Here is a 15,834-nt window from a genome sequence, read left to right as displayed (position 1 = left end):
GTTTATAAAACACTGTACTACACTGATTCAATGAGGGTTAGTGCTGCCAGAACAAATGGCAGAGAAGACCATATAAATATTTGCCATCCTAGCAGAAGCACAAAAATGACTTTCAGCTGAGTGTATGGCAAGCTGCACAGGGGACCTAGGAGGCTGGACATTTGATCAAAGACCATACTAACACTGGTAACCACTTAGATTGCAGCACTTTGTGGTTAGGCATGAAAAGATGGGTACAGAAGAGAAATAAGATCTTGAGATCTTGTATGCTCATCTATCCAAGACTGTTTAATACCAAGGAGAAAGCAAAAAAAAAAAAAAAAAGAGACCCCCCTCCTCCACCCCTAACTATGCCGATTAAGGCAAGATCTTTCAGGCATTCATATTCTGGCTGGCAGTTGGAACATATCCTTAGAAGAGACAGAATAGCTGGGCAAACTAAACAGAAGAAAAAACACACAACAAATGACTAATGTCAGATCTCCAGCCCATTGGAATGGATCCTGTTTTCTCTACAGGCAGGCTGGCTGAGTGGCAGTGTTGCACCCAACTATGCAGAGATCCGGGCTTTGTCTCCCAGCTCTGCTGGGAATGCTTGGAGATTCGAGTCATTGTGCAATGGTGATACCTATAGCCAGATGTAGAGCCCATGACTGCAGTGTTCCAGAAGGAGTCCTAGGCATGGCCTTGGCTCAGAACTATTGCTACAATGCCTGGGGGGGGGGGGGGGGGGAGGACCACAGATAGCAAAATCATAGCCAGCCAATTTGGCACCTAAGGCCAAATGAAGAAGTGTACCCTCACCCTGTACATGAAGCCATAAGCTGGCAGGCTTTTAGATTATAAAAAGTGTGTGTTTTTCTAAAACAAAAAGAGAGGGATCCACAAACTACAGCCCATTATATTTTTCCTTCCATGGATGAAATCTAGCTTGCAGAGAAAAAATGTTTCACCATCCTTCCTCCTCCCCAAACACAAAGCAGCAGGAAGGCTGGTGGCATTTCTCAGTCCCCAAGGGCAAAATGATACACAGGGGACAGAGTGGTACCATGCCTGCTCCTATCAGTGCATCCCCCGGGCCAACAGGGATGCTATGCCATGGAGTGATGATGACAAAAGGGGCCCGGTCATTGGTAGTAGCATAAAAAAAAAAGGCCCAAGCCTGGGTCTCAGCTACCACAGTATGAGGAGGATGTTTGGGGGAAGGGAAGAAATAGATGAAACTGAAGGAGAATAAGACAGGAAAGTATGCCACCCATTCCTCCCCCAGAACGAGACTTTCCAGCATCTAGAATTACTATACTGACACTACCTTATCTTACTCCCCTGGAAACCATGTCTCCTCCATTTCAAATCATTAAGAAGGTTGGATATATTTCCCCAAACCAATCACCCAGCAAACTCCAGAGAGTGGACCACCAACTCCCATCCTGGCCTACTCAGTGATTTGATAGGTCTCATGTGACCCCTTCTTTTGAAGGGTCTGAGGACCCCTGCTCTAAGACACCACAACAGGTATGACCCCGGTCTACTACATGTGATCTTTGACCTCTACCCTACTGATGAGTCATCTCTACCTTGTTAAAAACAGTAAGGGCTGAAGAAAAAAAAAAAAAAAAAAAGTGTGCACCTTAAAACCATGGATTATATTAAATAGGTTCTAGACCTTGTCAAAGCAAATCAAACATCCTCCACTACCAGGCACATTGTGTTGAACCACAAAACCCTGCCGAAACATTTAGAACCTTTTCTAGCATACCTGCCACACCATAACAGCACTAAAAACCAGCACTTGCACAGCAACAACTCTTCCTATAAAAAGGTAGTACTACTACAGGCCCTACAACACCAATACACCACCTTCGGGGGGGGAACGGACGGACGACAGAACAAGCTGGACTGCTATAGTTTCCTACACAGACCATGTACACCAACAGAATCCCTCACCTCGGTCTCATAAGCAGAACATTATTATTGTTTTATTGATTTTAAGTGTTATTTTACTTGTATTGAAATTTGTAAACAGTTATGATGGCGTAACCGAATGACTGTATATAAAACTCAATAAATAAACAAAGAGACCAATCACTGATTGGAGAATGCAAAAACTCAAATGGAAACGCCCAAGAAGCCAGAGTCTCATTCTACAAGTATTGCACTCCTAGAGCACACCACTGAGGGGAGACAGGGAATGGGGGACGAGTGTGTGCAAGTCAACCCAGGCTCTCCTCCTCCTCCTCCTTTTTAGTGGTCAGTCTGCCCTGCTTGAGGGTGGATAGGCCGATTTAACCCCAGTAGCCCGAGTTCATTGGCTCTCCCCCTGGGGGACCACTGGGTCTGCCCTCATTTTTATTTGTTAGATTTATATTCTGCCTTTCAGGCACTTATTCAAGTAAAATACCCAGAGGGCTTGCAAACCTAGGCCACGGCATTCTGTTTAGGGTGGCGGCGGAGTTGCCTTGGTCCTGCAAGGCCCAGCTTGCTGTGGCAGAGGCAGGGTTGAATTGACCGACTACTTTTCTCCTGCAGTTCAAACAGCTCAGGTTTCAAGCGTGGGCTGCAGGCAGGGAGGAAGTGGCAGAACCATGAACCGCAGCAGCTGGACACCCTTTGGGCTGCGGGGACTATGGTCAGGGCCATATTGACCCTAAGGTCGCTACAGCTCTGCCAGGTAGTTGCAAACAAAGGCTCATGATACCAGAGATCCTGGCACCCCATTCCAAATTACCTAGAAGCCCAAAAGGAGGAAGAGACACTGCCAGGTTAAAAAAAAATCCACAAGTTCTCTCTGAGCAAGTCTATTCACACCCTCACCCTGACAACACCTTCAATACTTTTACAAGGCGTGAGAAAAACTAAAAGAATGAGGCTGAACCAGTCAGGACAGGTTGACACAACTGTCTTCCTCATGTAGTCACCCAGCACAGTGACCAAGCCAAAAGCTTTCATAGCTTATACTGGAGCCTCTCGGGAGACACTGTTTAAAGCAGGAGGGATTTTTAATCACACACATGCATGTCTTAACGTTGCCTCTCTGCAATGCCACATGTAATGTTTGGCCAGTGGCGGGATGGCCCCGCGAACGGCTGCACTCTCACCCCAGAGCCAACGCTCCTCACGCCGCCACCAGGACGCTGCCATTGCCGTTTCCTCCAACCCGCTCATGGTGCTGCCCTCCCCTAGGCATACATGCTGACCCACCGCCCCCCAAGGTGGGAAACCATGGAACGGTGCCTAGAGATGTCAGCATGGTGGGATATTTAAACCCCTGCCGTGCGCCCAGCCCCATGCCTTCACAACAGCTCCCCTGGCTGTGACTTGTCTGCAGGGTGCACGTGTTGCTTTCCTGCTCTAATCCTTGCCTTGCCCCTTAACCTGATCCTTGATCTTCCTTCCACTCTCCCTCCCCCCCCCCCCCCCCCCAGTCTCAGGGATTTGACCTTTACCTGGATACCAATGCTGTCTGACCTCCACCTGGATACAGATGCTGCCTGATCCCCCACTCTCTCTACCTGTGAACTTTTGATTTCCAGTCGTGCTGAGCTTGTCATGGATTAGTGGGGCAGCCCAAACTTCCTTCACACACACAACCCAGGGGGAGAGAGGTGGGATGCTGGTGGGCACTAAGAAACCTACTTATTTAAGGCTTTTATATACCGATGTTCCTGTACTAGTACATATCACGTCGGTTTACACAGAACCAAAGTTGGAAATTACATCAAACAAGAGGGTACAGATAACAGGGCTAACTTCGTATGAATTTATAGATAAAGCAGCGAACGATTTAAAATAAAATTAAATTATTATAAATATAAGTATAAATATACAAAATATAAATAAACAAACATTCAACAAACTTGGATTTACAGCAGACTTGAAAAGCATGAATGCATTATAACATACAGCTTGCGGGGAAATAATGAGATTAAATTATAAGATTAAATGGTTACGGCATCGGACATCTCACATCATCGTGAATCTGACCCTGAGGGAAAGACCTTTAAGTGAAGGCTTTTGTGAAAAGCCAAGTTTTGAAAAAGGCAACAATGCAAATGTTTCACCAGGCCCTAAAATACCAAATATACCTCCTATTAGGAAAACAGAATAAGCCAAACTGCTGTAGATCGCTACACACGTAGCAGAATCTCTCACCTCTGTCACATGCAAAACAGACATTCACCAAATACAGGCTAAAGAGACCATAAAATAGAAACAGAAATATGCAGATAAAAACTGAACTGGAAACTGCAACAAGTCAGACTCAATATGCAGTACAACAGTGGAAAAAGAAATTATTCCTCATAGAAAGGAACAAAATCAAGAAATATAAAAATCAAAATAGGAAAATCATACTAAAGAATATGTACATATATTTTTCAAAACAGCTGATTAACAAAACATCCGGTAATTTAACTCGTATACAAATTTTTAAAAAATTTCCCAAACACCAATAAAATATTTCAAAAACAACCACCACAAATATCCAATAATTAAAAAAAAAAAATCCTTATTAGTTTTAATTTTCCATATCCAGGAAGTTTTGATTCCAGTTACCCTGAGATAGTTGTGAATTAGTTGGGGGTGGGGGGGGGGGGGGGGGGATGTACACAAACTCTCCTCTCTTACATACGTACACATTCTATATCACAGTGGTTCTCAACTGGTGTGTCGCCAAGCACGCCCCACATTTCCTGGTCCTCCGCTGGCCCAGCTGCTCCCCCTGCCCAGCAAGATGCAAACTCTTCCTCCTCCCGGGCTTAAAGTGCTGATAGCCAGGTTGCAGAGACCCTGGCTTGTTGCGGCTTCCAGTTCAGTTTTGGTCTGCATGTTTCTATTTATGCTTTATGGTCTCTTTATTCTTTGTTAGGTGAGGGTCAGCACATGTGACTGAGGTGAGGTTTTCTGCTGGTGTGTAGTTTTGTGTAGGGCTCTATAGCAGCCTGACTTATTCCATTTTCCTAATAGGAGTAGTATTGGCGTTTTAAGGCCTGGTGTAATATTTCAGTGTTGCCTTTTCTTAGGTGAGGTGATTACTGTTTGAGTGATGGAAGTTGGTGCTGTTCTGGTATGGGAGGTTTATTATTTATGTAACTTCTGTTCAAAGAGTACTCCTCTTTCTCTTATATCATTCTTAAGAGAAAAAAAAAACCCAACCTCTTTTTTACCTAAGTTTCCACCCTGGATTGTAATGAGCAATGTGTTACACTTGACTGACAACACTCACATGTGTCACGATGGGAAAAAGATTGAGAACCATTGCTCTAGCACACTTCACACGTACACTCATATGCTCACTCATGCACCCATACTCCCTCACTGATTATACATGCGTGTTGACGCATATGCTCTCACTCATGCCCTTATGGTCACACACGCGCTGACTCAAGTCTCTCACATACATGCTCACTGACCCTCACACTATTACATGCTCAGCGAGACACTCCCCTCATTGACTCATGCTCACACACATGCTCGCTTTTCTTCTTCTCTGTGAATTAAGAAAAACCAAAACCTTTTCACTTACATTTGTTGGTCATGAGAAATCCAGTCAGGGCCCCACTAGAGGAGGGTCCGAGTGGGCTTTTGAGGGACAAGAAGGCCATTTGGTGTGAGAGGATCCATGACCTAGAAGGCCCGAAGCAGTTTCTTTTTAAATTTGTTTTGCTGCGGCAGGAAGATGAAAGGAGCCTGCCGCACAGGAAAGCCGTGGGAGTCAGGAGGCAAGGAGTCTGCAGTGAGGCAGGGACAGGAAGGGTGCTGGCTGCCTCCTGCTGGCAAAGTCAGAGGCAGGGCAGGCGCAAATAGAGACGGTAAGAGCGTTTCCCAACGCTGTGGTGATCGTGAGGAAGGGAGAGGTACAGAACTGCAGCTGCTGCCACAAGGAAAATACAAAAGCAGCACCAAGCGGAGGGCCTCAGGGAAGGCTTCTGCTCTCCGGGAGTTGTTGCCACAGAGCTACCGTTGGTTACCGCGGTTCTGCAAGTATGGTGCTGGCCGCTGCAGCTCCGATCACGCGACGGGGGTGACAGGCCCACCTGGGCATGCCCGTTGCCCCAATAAGCCAACCCACCCTGTCCCCGATGTTCGTAGGGAGTCACTTCTTTCTTTTTTGGCTGCTGCATGCTGGGCTCTGCCAGTGGCCTCATGTCAGGGCATCTCGATGGCACCCTCCCTTCCTGGCTATCTCCTGGGACAGATGGCCCCCACTCACCCCCACCCTCTCCTTGGTACACCACTGCTCCTAAGTCCCGCCAAACCCAGAAACCCAAGGGCTCAACTTGCGGGGGAAGGGGTTGGTAGAGGTGAAGCTCAGACCTAGTCCCAGCTCGAGGGTGTCTGCTTCCTGTCAGCGTGGGCTCCAACTGGCTCATCTGCTGGGCTGCGTCAACTGCACCACACCATAAGGACTCTCACCCTGCGGACAGCCACGTGTTCCAGTGTGCACCGCTACAGAACCAGCCAATCACGAGCTCAGGCTCTCGAGCAGACCAACATACTTTTCCCTCACAAACTGGGGGGGAAAAAACCCCCACTTAGTTAATACACCAGAAGAACAGCCCTTAAGGAGACCCACACATAGGGCTTTATTCAAAAAAGGCATTGTCCCCATTTTGTACTTATGGGGAAAAAAAACCCTCATTAAGCTGGGAGAGGGGGAGGGGGGGGAGGAAGATTCGATTTTCCCCTTCCTATTGAAACAGAGCAGCACAATGCCTATCAACAAACCAAAGTGAACATGAAACCTGTCTCACTAGACACACTCATCTCCTTTTACAGCAGGCGAAGGGGAATTTCCTCAGAGCTGCCAATGCTGCTGCGTTTCCTCTAGAAGTCCCCAAACTATCTTTAGGGGCCACAGTCCGGTCAGATTTTCAGGATTTATACAATGAATACACATTATTGTAATCTTAGCTGAGCTGGTTTAAGCAGACAATAAGTATCTCTTAAAACACGATATTTGCATGCTCTGTCTCCCATTAAATGCATACAGATCTCATGCATAATCACCATGGAAAACCCCAAAAGCCCCTGCTACCACTACTTCAACCATCTCAAAGAGCTGCAGGTTCTGGCCATTAATACAGAAGATTATGCAAAATAATTAAATGTCCTTATTGTAGTAAAAAAAAAAAAGAAAACTATCAGACTGGACAAGCCATAAAAAGATAGGAGAACATTATAGTAAGAGACTACAATCCAAGGTGACTAAGTATTGGGGGGTGGGGGGGGGGGTGTTAGAATCCTCTTGCCTTATTCCATTACTACATAACAGTAACTACAAGTTCTGTATTGGACAGTTGGATAGCAGGCTGTAAAGCAGCCACAGTGGTTTCTAGATTTGGATAAAGACTGCACTTTTTTCATATTCCGAGCAAGTCAACTGCTGATTCTGTTACAGTCTCCCATTTTGCATTGCAAAAGCAATGTCATCTGCACACACAAATATCTTTATAATTTATGTACCTGTGATATACAACAAACAATGCCTGGGCCAGGACAAATCCCTGCAGGAGGGTCGCTATTCAGCACCCCTCCCCCCCCCCCCCCCCCAAACACACACACATACATTTTTACCGCACTGATCTCCAAGCCGCACACAGAAGGATCTGATGCTTAACAAAGATTAGTTAATTTTTGTGTGGCACAAACTAACTTGCCTAGAACAATCTGACATCATGGACTGCTCCTGAAAGTGGCAGAAGTACAGTCCTGGTCTTTTCGTACCTCTGGAAGCTTATCCTGGCCTAGGCTACCAGCAAAAGCAAATCGATTAAAGTTACCACTGCCTCGTCTTAAGTCCACCTACTGATTTGGCAAATCAGCTTCTATGAAGGGTCAGGGCCGGAGGAACCACTAGGCGAGCTAGGCCTGTGCCTAGGGCGCCAAGACTTAGGGGGCGCCGCGGCAGGCAGCCAGCACCCGACTCGCCCTGCCTCCCCGCCATTGCCACCCTCCCGACGCCCCCCTAGTGGTCCAGCGGAGGTCCCGGGAGCGATCTGCCGCTCCCGGGGCCTCGGCTGCCACTAAGCAAAATGGCGCCGGTGGCCTTTAGCTCCTACCATGTGACAGGGGCTACCGGTGCCATTGGTTGGCCCCTGTCACATGGTAGGGGCTGAAGGCCACCAGCACCATTTTGCTTAGTGGCAGCCGAGGCCCCGGGAGCGGCAGATTGCTCCCGGGACCTCCGCTGGACCACTAGGGGGGCGTCGGGAGGGTGGCACTGGCGGGGAGGCAGGGCGAGTCGGGTGCTGGCTGCCTGCCGCGGTGCCCCTAAGTCTCGGCGCCGATCTTCTTTCTGTGAGTGTGAATGTGAGAAAGGAATCTTCCAGTTTAAAAAAATGAAATATGATAATACATATCTCTACTTTTGAAAAGTTGGATGAAAGATGAAATTACTGAATTTTAAGCATCCCTCTTCTGGAAAATAAAATTTAACTTAAAGTGGGTAGAGAAATACTAAAGCAAAAAAAATTAAAATATTTAAAATGTTCATCTCAGCAAAATCACAAATTTAAAATACTGATGCCAGGTGGGGTATGGGGTTTGGGGTTTTTTTTAAGCAATTTAAGCATGAAGACTAGAATAGAATCTGAAACTGTTTTGCTTTTTTTTTTAAGCCTTTAGAAAATGTATATTTTTAAATAACTAAGACTGGAATCTTCCTATTTAAAAGGGAAGCTGACTAAGGATGTCTTTCTGTTCCATATCTCCCACATGAATAATCATACAACTGATAGTTTGAAGAAAGACACTTGCTTTATTGCCTGAAAGTGTAAAACAAGAGAAGCTGTACGGTGTGGGTGGCTGTCCCTTGGGAGGACAGAACCTGAAGGAAGGGTGTCATTTCGCCTTCTGATAGGAATGTGGTTTTCTTATTTAATGGTTGGGAGCATCACTTTCACTTTTAGTAAAAGTGAAAAATGCTGCAAGTCTGAAAGCAAGGTGCTTCTGTGAGAGTGTAATGTGTTTGTCAGGGAGGGTGCTTCTTTGTGTGTGTGGTGTATATGTGAGGCAGGGAGGGTGCTTCTATATGTGTGTGTGGTGTATGTGTGTGTGCGCGAGAAAGATGGAGCATGTTTTTGGCTGGCTTGTGGCTGTGAGAGAGGACATGTATGTGATTGAGCCTGTTTGTAAATGAGATAAAACATGTGGGTGATTGAAAGCCTGTGTGTAAGTAAGAGACAGCAAGAGCATTGTGTGATTGAGAGAGACTGGCCAGAGAGGTGACGTGTGTATGTGTGAGAAAGACTGATCAGGGAGATGACTGGTGTGTGTGTGTGTGTGAGAGAGACAGACTGGTTGGGGAGATGATTGGTGTGTGAGAGACAGAAACTGGTCCTGAGGGTGTGACTGGTGTGTGTGTGTGTGCGCGCGCGAGAGAGAGAAGAGACTGGTTGTGGTCCCTAAGGAAGAGGACTGAGAGGACAGCTTCAGCAGCTACTGCTGCTTCTGGCATGGCCTGCAAGGGAAAGGAGTAGGCGAACTGCTGGAGAGGGTAAGTAAAGGTGGCTTTTTAAGTTCATTTTTCTTGATTGACTACCATTTTAATTATTGGGTAGTATGTGATGTGTCTGCTGTTTGAAATATTTTATTGGTTTTGGTAAAGCTTTCAAAATTTGCTTGAGTCTTTAATTATTGGATATTCTATTCATCAGCTGTTTTGAAATAATTTTATTTGTATGATTAATGATTTATATATCTATTTTATTGATTTGTTTCACAAGGAATGGTGAAATTTTTGTTTTTCCATTGTTACACTGTATAGAGTCTGGCGTGATGCGTTTTACAGTTCAGTTTTTGTCTGCACATTTCTATTTATACTTTATGTGGTTTTATTCTGTAATTGGTGAGGGTTTGTGTTCTGCATGCAAAGACTGAGATGAAGCATTCCTTTAGCATGTGGTTTCTCTGTAGGGATCTGTAGTAGCTTGGCCTGTTCTGTTTTCCTGATAGGAGGTATACTGATATTTTAGATTCTGGTGTAATATTTTTGGTATTCTTTTTCATAGGTAGGGTTGTTATTCTTTCAGTGTTGACAGATAGTACTGTGTTGATATGGGAGGACCATGCCGAAATATATCATAATAGGTATGATGCCATATGAATTCCAAGATGCAAAGGTTTCTTGTTGGCATCACAACAGTGCATGAAATTATCACAACTTGTATATTAATTTTGTCTCAGAATGTCATTTTTCATGTAAAATATGTTATAAATGCATAATTTAAAATTGTGTATGGGGAGGGGGTGCCAGACTGTAAGGTTTGCCTAGGGTGCCTAATACCCTTGGCACTGGCCCTGTGAAGGGCAAAATACAAGCCAAGATAAAAATCTTCGCAATTTAAGGGTTGTGCAAAATAGCAATATTTGTAATTTATTTTAGGTAAATTTTCCTGCTTTTGAAAGGCTATCACTTTGCTTCCATACAGACCCAAGGAAAGGGCTGGAGCACATATCCAGTAGAATGAATTTATGAATAAAAAAAACAACAAAAAACAACAAGTCTATAACCTTTCACCCCAAAATTTTTCAGAAACTCTGGAAAAAATGCTTGCCACTTTCTATTGCATCATAGCAAGCAGTGGAGCATAAACCTCTCCTCCCGTACGGTAATATACATGGCTAGTAGATTTTGGAGAAACCTTGTTTTTTTTCTTCTGAGGAGTGGTTTCTTTACTTCATGCTACTTTACTCTGGCCATGGTCACAGTTTAGCTGCTTATGTAATACAAAGAAGTAAAGACTTAACTCAAAATATTCGATACCACCATGGCCAGAAGGCTGTCTGGGATTATAACTGAAGGGGGTCAATATTAAAGTTTGGGACCAAGTGTGCAATTTGGGTTTATTTTGATACAAATCTGACTTATAAGCAGCAGACTAAATCCATTCTCTCCGAAGGTATTTTAAATTGAAAAACAGTGGAGGCATCTTAGATTTCTGAGTTAACTGATTTTAGGACCATTGTACAGGTGTTGGATTATGGGAATCTGGTTTATTTAGGGATTCCAAAATCTAGGCTCCAAGCACTTCAGGATTCAGAACTTGGTGGCTAGATTGATGTGATCATGTGACTCCCTCTGCTCAGACTTCACTGGCTTCTGGTGAAGTAGAAAGTCAAATTTAAGATTTTAATTTTTATATTTAAAAAAGCTACACATAGAATTGCCCCTGTTTTTTAAATCTGATTTGTTCCTAAAAGAGCACTTCAGTCATGTGATAAACCTATCGAACAGCCATCATGAAAAGCTGTTCATTTTCAGGATACTAGACAAACTTTTTTTTTTTTTTTATTGGGGGGGGGGGGGGGGGGGGGGGGGGGGGGGGGAACTATACTCTGGAATAATTTGCCAGATGGAATCCGGGGAATATCCGATTTTAAGTTGTTTTGGAAAGCTGTTAAAACATTTTTATTTTGAGGCATTCCAAATTTGATTTTAATTGTGATGTACCGATATTGTTTATGCTATTGTATTGGCATTTTGATGTTTGGAATCCGCTTAGCATGATATAGTTATCAATATAGGCGAAATAAGAATTTTATATAAACAAACATTCAAAGACACCGCCATGTCTTGAGACTTGAATATGTGAAATTAATATCTTAAACAGTTTCAAGCCATCTCATCTGTTGGAGGTCAGCAACTTTTGTTACTGCTTTGAGTTTCTCATATTCCTTTCTGCCTCTGTTTCGTGTGCCCAAGAGGGGTATAAGCTTTCTAGTGTCCTCAGGGTATATGCTGTAATGCAACATATTTTATTATAATCACAGAATGAACAATAGTGCATGTTTCAGTTCAATATCCTCAATGCTTTCTTCTATTTCTGCAGTAAACAGCATCCAATTCACTTTCCAGAAATTCAGGTTTGGCTTTACACAAAGCCGCCTGCTTTTCTCAAAAGCCTCAAATTTCAGCAGGGGAAATAAAAAGGTACAAGGAAGACTGAAACTGTATGACATAAGGGAACAGCTTCGAAGACCAACAAATTTTGTTCTACAAGATCTCCGTGCCAGTGGAAAGGTGTCCAGCCACCCTAGGCTGTGATGTCGTGTGATCTCTCAAATTGCACATGAAAAACGACCCCCAGCTCCTCAAAGAAACGTATACCCAAGAACGTAAAATGACCTCCAGCTCCATGCCTCACCTGCACTACTCATCTCATCCGTCCTTTCAAGACTGCTGCACAGGCCACCTCCTAATGCTTCTTAGTTATAGGATCCAAGTACACAATAGTTTGATAATTCCTACGAAACCCACCACATAACGAGTAACAAGACTGAAAGTGTTTGTGCAGAAGACCAGCCATTCCTTTTATTGCTTTTTCCAAGCTCAAACACTGCTCTGCCCCATCCTGACTCAAACTTATCTTCAATGTGAAACATTCCGATAGAGGGAGTTTCTCAAAAACAGGGGCAAACTGTACATGTTCTTTATAGGCCAATTCACAGATTCTTGCCTAGACACAATCCCAGAGGTTTGTTTGAACACTCAAGAGAAAAAGAAATCATTGCTCAGAGGCAGAATAATCAGAGGAAATACCTCAGCTTCAATTCTAAAGCAAGGCTGGAAAGCCAGGGAAGCTCCTCAGTACTGCAAACAGTATTTTTCTATCGTCAGCTGTGATGGAGGTCAGTCATACTTTCTCTACAGGTGGTGTGATAAGGTCAGAAAAAAAAAGAGCTGTATCTGAAATCACTCCTTACAAGGGTCCTGAAAGCTTCATTCAACTCATACAATAGTTTTTTAGGGGTTTTTTTTATAATATTGGAACTATTGCTGCCAAGTGCCAGTAGTAGTATCTTAATCCATCCCCCGCCTTTCTGGGCAAGAATAAGTATAAAGGGACCTCTCCACCCCACCACCAACCAAAACACATACACTGCATTCTCTCAATGTAGCAAACCAATAGCCAGATATGTCCCAGGGCCACACGCCAACATGCACGACGGCTGTTGGTGACGTCGAGGCGGGCCGGGTTGGGAAACCCGACTCCACCCCAATGTCTTATTGGAGCGCACGCTGGAGGGGAAGAGTGATGCACGCTTGACCCCTAACCCCCTTCGAGCAAGATTGTGCGATGACGTCATCGGCTGGGGACGGGCACCCGGCGATGACGTCGCTGGCGCATGCTTGCCGACCATTTTCCTCTCCCCGATCGGCGCGATTCCCACCCACCCTACCCAAGGCGAGGTTAACGCCTCTGCTTGTTAGCATCGACAAAGTTAAATGTATCTTGTTCTTTTAATTGTATTTTATGTTGTATCGCACAGTTAGAAAGTGATGTTAGAGTTATGTTAATAATGTACATTGATTACACCGCCGCAGCTATTTATGCGGGTGCACGAGCCGGTAGGGCAACCTTGTCAGCCCGGGTGGGGCCCTCCTCCTTGGAAATCACAGCGAGGGGGCCGGGCATAAGGGGCTGCCTTGCTAGGAAACATGGCTGGCAGCCTGGGGGGCACCATTTTGGTGCAAAGAGTGTATTTGGCTCGCACCAGTGTTGATTAATCTTGTGTTAACAACAATAAAGCTGCGGCCTTCTTCATTTACTCAATTTGAGTATGTGTAATAATTGCTTTAAGTTACGGTAACATCTGGGGGTGGGAGGGCGGGGAGAAGAGAGGGATAGCCCAAGGCATTGGTGCCGGGTCTCCGCGTCATAAATGCCTGTCTCCTCCCTATCCCTTAGGAAACCTAAATAGACATCCCCATATAGCAAGAATCAGGTTTTCAAGTCATACTCAACCCAAATCAAGGTGGATTCTTTCAAAAGAGAAAGCTGAATACAAAATGTGAAGAAAATTCCTGCTTTCCTTAAAGGATCTGCGTAACAGAACAATTTCAGGTACATTTCTTTGTGTGGGGGGGGGGGGGGGGGCCCTCCAAGTGGCTCCTATTAAAGTTATACTAATCACAGGAACTAGTGTGTGTTACATTATAACTTATAACCACTGACTTCTGCTATGCTACTTGAGCAAATCAAAATAAAAAAAATGTAGCAGCCAAGACCAAGCTATCAGTCTATAAAGTGTAATTTTCCAGATGCTGCAAACCATCTTCAGTTTTGGTCTAATTAATAGAAGAATGATGGAGGGGAAAACCAAAACAAAACAGGAAACTAGCTTTGGAATTACACATTCCTCCTACAAATACCTTGCCCTGTCAACCTGAACACCCACATCATTTAAATTACAGATACACACAAAGAAGAACTAGCGAGCCTCGTCCTCAGGGTGTCATTATTATGCATGTGTGCCTTGTGTAAGGCAACCACATAACTATGCAGACTAACTACTTTGTGCTCTAAGGTTTTACATTTGACTTTAGGATTCAATAAACCTGATGGAAAGGCATGAAAACAGTCTGGCAAATAATTGCTACTGGTGGCAGCTATACATCAAATATTAACATAAATCCATAAAAGGATAGTACACACTTTCTACTCCAGGACCAAGTCTCTTCTCTTCGAGAGAGAATGCAGAAAGGACTAAGAGCAAAAATACTGTTATTTGAAGGGGCTTAAGTTAAACTTAGGGAACACTAAGAACAATAGTTAAAATCAGTCCCAGACCCCAAAATGGAAAATAGTTAAGATCAGCAATTAAGACAATAGTGTATGGTGAACTTTATTATTAAGTTATAGTTCACCCCCAATTTTAACCGAACAAAAATATCTTTGTCGCTATTACTTCCGAGTACTTTTCCTCCAAACTTGAAGGAGTGACTAGAAAACATCATCCAAAGAGATTAACTGAAGCCCTATTAGCCAGTCTGGAAGAATGGCAGGCACCTTTATCTCCGGCATCCAGAACAGGAAGCCCCAGCAGCAAAAAAAAAAAAAAGTAGGACCAGGAAAAAAGTTACCAAAAATAAAATAGATACTGTCATAGCCTCCTGCCCTCCCCAAAAACAGGAAGAGGGAAAGTTTCCCTACTCTACTCCACACCGCGTCAGGAAAATAAAGAGTCAATTTACAAAATACACCACAACCCAAAACAGTCTCCCCAGTCAGACCCACCCACCCCCCAAAAAAAAGGAGTGGGGGGAAAACCCCCCCACAAAACAAGAAACAAAACTCCAGCTGGCAGCTCGTCCCGGATGGACAGAGCGCGCCTCGCCCAAGAGAGGACTCCGCAATGGGCGTCTTCCGGGGCCTCTCGGGGGCTCTAACCCAGCGCAGGCTGCTGCAGCCACCGTGGGGAGCACCGGACGTGGACAAGAAGCACAGCGGAAGGGAAGAGCGAAAGCAAAGCGTGGAGAGCGCCTGTACGCGTGCGGCCCGCCGCAGGGATTTCCTACCCGCTGTCGGAGCCTCCGCACCTCCTCGCACGAGCCCTGGGAGACGACTCTTCCCCTCAGCTCAGTGCCACCGCCTTACAAAACGGAGGGGGGGAGACAGCCCCCACCGCTCTTAAAGAGGCCGCGTGGCGCGTGCACCTGTGCGTGCCCGGGGAGCGTGTGAGTGAGCGCGAGGGCTCCGAGCAGGTGTCACGCGCCAAGAGGAAGGCACCGCACCGAGAGCGCAGGGAGAAAGAGCAACTCTAAGACCTCAGCAGCTATCGGCTCCACCCCCCCCAAAAAAAAAAAACCACAGCGTGGAAAGTGACACAATTTCACGTGTTTATTTATTTGCTTGTTATCATTTTTGGAATTTTACTGCATTTAGTCCTATGGATTTTTTTTTTTTTTTTACTTTCCCAGCATAAAAATCAACTGGCCCATTGGGATTAAGGCAACGTCCAATTTTTCTCCCTTCCTTAGCTCATGGTTTCCTCTTGCACAGCAGCCTCTAATAGACTTTTCACTCAACCCTGTAAAAAGTAGCCCAGCCA

At 44.9% G+C, this 15,834-nt stretch overlaps 1 protein-coding gene across 1 annotated transcript in view; it reads right to left on the bottom strand.

Annotated features, from left to right (window-relative positions):
- SYTL4 (synaptotagmin like 4) overlaps positions 1–15,504 on the bottom strand; it is a 155,180-nt gene extending 139,676 nt beyond the window's left edge. The window contains exon 1 of the mRNA XM_029607400.1: positions 15,302–15,504. The gene's annotated coding sequence lies outside the window, so the exon portion shown is untranslated. The remainder of the gene's footprint in view (positions 1–15,301) is intronic.
- Between the last annotated feature and the right edge of the window lie 330 nt (positions 15,505–15,834).

The sequence above is a fragment of the Rhinatrema bivittatum genome, chromosome 6 (assembly GCF_901001135.1).
Source record: "Rhinatrema bivittatum chromosome 6, aRhiBiv1.1, whole genome shotgun sequence".
Taxonomy (NCBI): domain Eukaryota; kingdom Metazoa; phylum Chordata; class Amphibia; order Gymnophiona; family Rhinatrematidae; genus Rhinatrema; species Rhinatrema bivittatum.
The sequence above is the reverse complement of the archived record's forward strand: the minus strand, read 5'-3'. Positions and strand labels throughout refer to the sequence as shown.